The sequence below is a fragment of the Hyalella azteca genome, unplaced genomic scaffold (assembly GCF_000764305.2).
Source record: "Hyalella azteca isolate HAZT.00-mixed unplaced genomic scaffold, Hazt_2.0.2 contig6022, whole genome shotgun sequence".
Taxonomy (NCBI): Eukaryota; Metazoa; Arthropoda; class Malacostraca; order Amphipoda; family Hyalellidae; genus Hyalella; species Hyalella azteca.
Genome location: NW_025936194.1, coordinates 108227 through 115438, shown reverse-complemented (window position 1 = coordinate 115438; position 7212 = coordinate 108227). Strand labels below are relative to the sequence as shown.

At 36.5% G+C, this 7212-nt stretch overlaps 1 long non-coding RNA gene across 1 annotated transcript; it reads right to left on the bottom strand.

Moving 5' to 3' along the window:
- Nucleotides 1-492: 492 nt before the first annotated feature.
- On the bottom strand, nt 493-861 carry LOC125177964. Its single transcript, XR_007156733.1, has 2 exons — nt 788-861; nt 493-589 (listed from the first exon to the last, which is right to left on the bottom strand). It is a non-coding gene; the product is annotated as an uncharacterized LOC125177964 (long non-coding RNA).
- Between the last annotated feature and the right edge of the window lie 6351 nt (nt 862-7212).

Sequence of the window (7212 nt, the reverse complement as noted above, 5' to 3'; positions counted from 1 at the left end):
TGTTCTTGCTTATAGCGTAATATTAAGGACGATCCAGTCCTTAATTAAGGCATCGATTGATATTCTTTCTTATAGCGTAATCTTAAGGACGAGACAGTCCTTGATTCAGGTTTCGATTGATGCCCTTATTTTAGCGTAATCTCAAGGACAGAACAGTCCTTAATTAGGGCATTGAGTGCAGAAATTGATTGCGGCGCAACCTTAAAGACGGCGTATTCGTGTCTTCTGATCAATACTCAAATGCTTGAAGCGTTTAAGAGTCATCGCAACGTTTTCAATTTCAAAATAAATGCATTTTTATGAATATGTTCTAGACAACGCACATTTTAATGTGATAAATGAGAAGAAATTCATCAGAAGAATATATTATTTCTTTTACTCATGAAATCAATCTAGACTTAAGTCTAGCACACAAGATTAAAGAAATTGAATAACATTGTCGCAAAGAAGATATGTGCACTAAATAAAGGGGAAAATGGACTAAAGTCAAGGAACGAAACAAGTTTATTGAACGAAACTCAGAAGCTAGTAAGGCTTCTGACCCAGACTCCTTCCAGGCATCTTCCACCTTTAGCGCCACTTCACACGCCTGCAAATAGTTTACAAAGGTTTTAGCTATTGACAGAATTTCAATGTGATTTTAAATTAGATTGTAAATTAGAATTCCAATTCAAACTGGCTGATTAAATTGTTTATGACGTAGAAGCTTTTTTTATTAAAGGAACTTGCTCAGCGATCGGAAACAGTTCCATACTGAATGAGAACACGAACACTCCTGGACTCGTACCGTGATCTCGCCGTGGGGCCATCAGCGCTAAGATCGTGGGCCTCCCTGCAGATCTCAACACCTCCCAAAGCCAACCGCCAATATAGGTTGATCATCCACGTCACCACCGGCACGTGCTGCTCGTCGTGGTAGTAGCGAGCGTCTCGGTAAATGTAGGGATAACTCAGGAGATACGGCGAAGGTGTACGCATCAGTTGAAATGGGCCCAGAGAACAAGGTGGTCGGGTTACGGTGGATCCTAACTGAAGATACAAAAGACGATGAGAACAAAGTGGACAAGTCTGCACCGGATGGGATCTGAAGTTCTACTGACTGTTGATTCATTGCCGCTAGCTAGCCGTGCGGTTTGGCTGACTATACTGTATAGTTCGTGACTACAAGCAAATATTGGAGTCACGGTACAGTAATGATTTGGAATTCTAATTTATTACATAAGGTGCAATTTCTTAATCTAAGATCCTTAAATTGTACTGCAATTTTGTACAATATGCAATATTAATGTTGCGTAATTTTGATAATGCTGTCCTGGAGATTAGCATTATAAATGCAGCATTCGGCGTTCATCCTAAATTCGATCTCAAAGGGAAACTCACAATAAAGAGAATAAGTGTGCTGCATTAAAAGGTTCTGTATAGAGAGTCAAAATAGAGTCAAGAGTTGATGGCCGTGTTTCGAGTAGGTTCAGGGGATGATTCCTGAATCAGTCCATGACCCATGAATCACCCCCTTTGAATCCTGGGTCTGATTCCAGAGGATGATTTTACGAATCAGCCCCTTTAAATCTTGAGTCTGATTCCAGAGGCTGATTCCCGAGTGAGTACTGGGCAATAAATCCTGGGTCTCTTCCGGCAAGAATTTTGTGACATCGAAATTGCAGTCGATGTTTTAAGAACATTAATATCAATGTGTGTTGAGAATGAGCGGGGCTCCAACTAAGTGTTCTAGTTCGGGACTTTTCCCCAGGTTCTGAACATGTATTTGTTATTACATTCACATTCATCATTGAGAACCATCACTTGTTAGTAAAGAAGCGCTTGATGTCAGCGTCATTGGTATTCAATGATGTTTGATTCCAATAATTGTCACTTGATCGCTCGTATTTTCTAAGTTGGGAACTTGTTCCGGCAACAACTCCTGAGAACCGTGCTTAGCTTGTTGTTGCCGTACGTAACTCCTGGATACCGGCACTGATTTTTTCAACCGTCGTTCCATTGCTATTTATTATTTTTTTGTAATAACTTGGAGCGGTGCACGATTCGGTGGCACTTTTTTCTTATGATTAGCGCACCGTTATCCAAAACCTACATAATGGGTCGGTCAGCGGTTCAAAAAATTTATATATAATTTGATGGTTAAAGACGGTCAGCAAGGTTTATTTGATGCGATTGAATTTTATACATAAACAAAAATAAGGGTATTTTTGTGCAATAATTGTTAATGTGTTCATCACAATTATTACCAATGTACAAGCTATCCTATAATATCGCTGTTTTATTAAACTCCATCATGGGTGGAAAAATCCACCACTGAGATAATAAGTTTTATTCATATGAACGATTTATTTTATATTGCATGTTAGACGTTGCCTAGGCTGATCCTTGGAATGTTATTCATGTTTTAAATATTCTCTCAAACATTAATGGTTGAACTCCAACATTGATGGCTGATTTTCAACATATTAATGATTGATCTTCAATATTATCAATAATCTTTTTAGGGATTCTTTAATTCGGAGTGGAAAGTAACTGAATACGCAGTGTCGTAAGGTATTTATTTGACAACCTGGAATCAATAAAAAAACATAGTATAGAAAACAAGAAGCCAAAATCTATATAATGAGTAAACAAATAATCTATAGTCTATTCCTACCAAATTACAGCGATATCTCGATTTACGAACGTCACTAATTACGAAACCTGCTAGCGAACCGAATTTCAGAACCGATTCGTTGCTTACGTACCGATTCAATAATATATTTTATTTATTTGTGTTAATACACATTTAATACAATATTGTTTCCACATACGAAAATTTCCTCAGAAGAGTCACGGAACGAAATAAGTTCGTAAGTCGAGGTGTCGCTGTACTTGACGTTCGGCATTGGCTAATAGCTCAGCTGAGAGACGAGTTACTTTCAATGGAGCTCGCTTAGGTAAACTCTTTCACTTCACTACTGCTTAGAAGTAGTGCGGAGAGTTGCACTTTAACAATCATTAATGATTAGTCGGGAGCTTGCTTAGGTAAACTATTTCAATAAACGTAAGTTTTGAAGTAGTGCTGAGGTTTGCACTTTAACAATCATTAATGATTAGTCGGGAGCTTGCTTAGGTAAACTATTTCAATAAACGTAAACTTAGAAGTAGTGCTGAGGGTTGCACTTTAACAATCATTAATGATTATTCGGGAGCTTGCTTAGGTAAACTATTTCAATAAACGTAAGCTTAGAAGTAGTGCTGAGAGTTGCACTTTAACATTCATTAATGATTAGTCATCAGCAGGATTGTTGCCCGGTGCGAGAGGACCCTTCATCTGCATGATGATGATGACGAACCCTAGCACGGAATGCAGCACTTGCAATCGGATAGTTTGTGTCAAAGACGATATCGCTAGCGCTGAAAATAATGGCAGTGACAATTATAATAAATTTACGTCTATATAGTCATCAGAAAAGTTATCGTTCAAAATAATTTTAATTAAGCGATCAATGGCGTTGGTCATATCTGGCAACGCCGTCAATTCTCACTAATGCGGATCTGATATTATTTTCCGTATTCATAAGGACTTCAAATTCCATTAAGTTCACAAAAAATGTTCGATCAAGTTAAAAAAAATAAAGTTCATATTGGAATAAGTTTACAGAAATATACGAGTTCATGTTTTACAATGTTCACAAAAATTAGAGTTCATAATCGATTACATTCAGAAACATAAGAGTTTATATAAGTTAGCTAATGGAATTTCATGTCCTATGATCATACAAATAGACGCTCCTATTCAATAAAATCTAAACAAAATGTTCCTGAATATAAACTCAAATTATTAACATAAATTTTGGTTAAAGATCAATTTTTGTTTTCACAATCGTATGAACATGTAAAAGAAGAATGAAATGATGAGGAGATTAGGATTTCAGGAGTATTTTAATTAATAAAAAAACATTTATCCTCAATATTAAATAATGATCCTGTTTAAATGTTCCTTAAAGCTTTAATAGGCATTGTCTTAATTTTATCCTTAGATTTGATATATTTTTAAAAATTTTATCCTCAAAGTCATAATTTTATTATTGCGCCTTTGCTTCGAGAAAAATTGCCAAAAATGTGCGTAGGAATTGCGCTTTATCTATAACGCTGTTAGGAAATTATTATATACTTTGATATTAAATAATTTAAGAATTTGAAACGGGTTAAATATTGAATAAACTCTCAGTTTAATTGAATGATTTACTGTGTTCAGTTGTGCTAAATGTCTGACTTTTTATGAAACTGTACAAAAAATATAAATAATCGAAAAAATACTTGAAAACTAATTTTGAGCAAAGCAAATGAATTTTTGAAACTTATAGTCATTTATATGTTTGTTGTTATTCATTTTAGTTACTGCTCAATCAACTACCAGGCCATCTAGACTCAAATAAACGTTCATAATATTCCCAGGTGACGATTAGAGAATACTCTCCAGCAATGGAGATTTTACCATGAAAAATTGCAGTTTATTAAGTAATGAATTATAATTTACTCACCCATCCTCTCATAATAAATAATTTTATTCCGTTGAAACATTTGCATGAATTGCAAGAGCCTTGAGGGGAACGTCAGGACTGCCGATGGCAGCCGCTCGCAATTCCTCCACCAGCTCCTCCATCTGGGGAACTTGATTTGTAGTGTCATAGAAAAAAGAATATCCTGAGAGATATTATGGCATAAATAAATTTAGAGATATAAATTACCTGCATTAAGAACTTAGATCTTCAAAGTTTAAAGAGACGTTGGAACTTTAATGTAAAGCATCCTCCGGTGCGTCAATTTTGTCGGATTAAAAAATCGTTAAGAGATTAGCACAAATTTACTTGCACCAACCCTTTTTTGCACTAAAATTGAAATTAAATTAGAATTTAATTTAGGCTATAGAGTATATGCAATGAATTTTCAGGTTTTATTCAACGTATATATCGTTGAACTAAATATTTCTTCATTAAGTTGAGAACGATAGAAAATTTCGTGCCCAAAATACTTCGGCCAATGACTTCCATTAGCCTTCATGTGAAGAACTTTCACTCCTTTCAACGTGAGAGTCATGAGCCATCCGCTTGCCATGTGCAGCGTAGTTTGAAGTTTTAAATCTAGTGTCACTCTGCTGAATCTAGTGTCACTCTGCTGAATCTAGTGTCACTCTGCTGAATTTAGTGTCACTGTGCTGAATCTAGTGTCACTGTGCTGAATCTAGTGTCACTCTGCTGAATCGAGTGTCACTCTGCTGAATCTAGTGCCATTCTATTGAACCGAGTGTCGCTCTATTAAATCGACTGCCACTGCTTTAATCGAGTGTCGCTTCAATGAACCAAGTGTCACTCTTTTGATCGAGTGTTACTCTTTCAATCGAGTGTCCTTGTGCTAAATTCGCTTCTATTTGTAGCTGCACCTAAAGACGGTACGTGTTCCCAGTTCTGCACTTGCTTTTATTTGTAGCTTCACCTCCAGAAAGTACGTGTCCCTTGTGCTACACTCGCTTTTATTAATAGCCTCACTTCGAGACAGTACGTATCACTAGTGCTGCACGTGCTCTTATTTATAGCCTCACTTCGAGACAGTACGTATCACTAGTGCTGCACTGGCTTTTATTTATAGCCTCACTTCGAGACAGTACGTATCACTAGTGCTGCACTGGCTTTTATTTATAGCCTCACCTGGAGACAACACGTGTCCCAGGTGCTGTAGATGAACAATAAAGACGTGCCCAGGATGACAGCCCGGCGGCGACCACCCACGTTCGCTTGATGAGCGTCAGGACTGAGAAGGAGGATGCCAACAGAACGCTTAAAATCGCCCGCATCGTCAGCAACGTTTCGAGACTTGATGAGAAGTCTTCTAGAATCTTCGCTATCTGTTAAGTGTAAGTAATTATATAATATGAAGTAATATGTTGAGGATAGATGCTCCCATAGTAGTATACTATCCATTCCTACTGGCTGTTTCCCTGACAAAATTCGGGTACCGCCCGGAGAATCGATACACTCGGCTTAAAGTTATTCTGAGTCTGCTTGGCCACCCGATCGAAATTTTCTTCTGTTCAGAGACTCTTTTCCAACTTTATAGTCGGCTGAGTGTACGAGAAGAGTTGGCCGTGCCGAGTCATACCGAGCCTGCAGGCTTCCCAGGGGCTGCACTTCAAGCCCTGAGCAGCAGCGGACAAAGAGAAGCTGATTTGCGTGCTCCCCGAGTCCTAGGCGGCACCTATTGCAGAGTCGCGTCCACATTTAATTGTTTTGGGTAATGATCTTGAAAGTAAACTTTCAGAAAGTCATGAGTAGGTTTCCTTCAAATTTGTCTCTACGTGAACGCTGCGGGAGGAAGGAGTTGAAATATGAGGGGCAATATTCCTACACCAGAGCATCGCCATTTGAGTAAGGATATATTGGGGAAATTTTCCAAACATTTTTGTTGGGAGGCTAACTTAATCGCATACAAAATTTTATAAATGTAATGATGAAGATGCTTAATTAATTGCATAGAAAATTTTACAAATGTAATATAGGTACGTATGAAAGAAACAACAGAGATTAGATTACATCACAACTTTTAATTGCATATCAGATTATCGAGTAATGTGATTTTACTCGTTAATAAAAGTAATAACTATAAACTAAAAAAAAATAATAATAATGTTATAATATTATAATAATAAAATTATTAGAATGTAGTTCTACATTTCTTCGTTTGATTTATAAGTCCAAGTTGTATAAAATAGTATCGTGAAAAATTAGCTCGATTTTATTCTCATATAAATAATTGTATCAGTCTTTTTCTGAATATGTTTGTTCCTCACCTACAAATACTGTTAGATTTTCACAATGATTGTTTGCCACTCATTCAAATCTGCAAGAAAAATCTGAGTGTTATTTGCATGCTCCACCCCAATGAAATGAAAGATAATATTGACCTTTATTCGAGAATGTTATTCAAAATTCCTCTGCGTTCCAGTTTTTCAGCCCACTTTATATTAAGATTTATATTTCAAATGGCTTTCTGAAGCGATTTCGCAGTTAATATTATAACGATTTCAGCGTACTGAACAATTGAAGCAATGAAAACTTCAAAAATTTCTTTCAGATTGAGCTTAAAACCATGAATGCTATTTGAGTAATGAGGCTTAGTGCAACTATTTAAAATAAAAACTAAAATCTAAAACAGGATAAAAGTGACCTT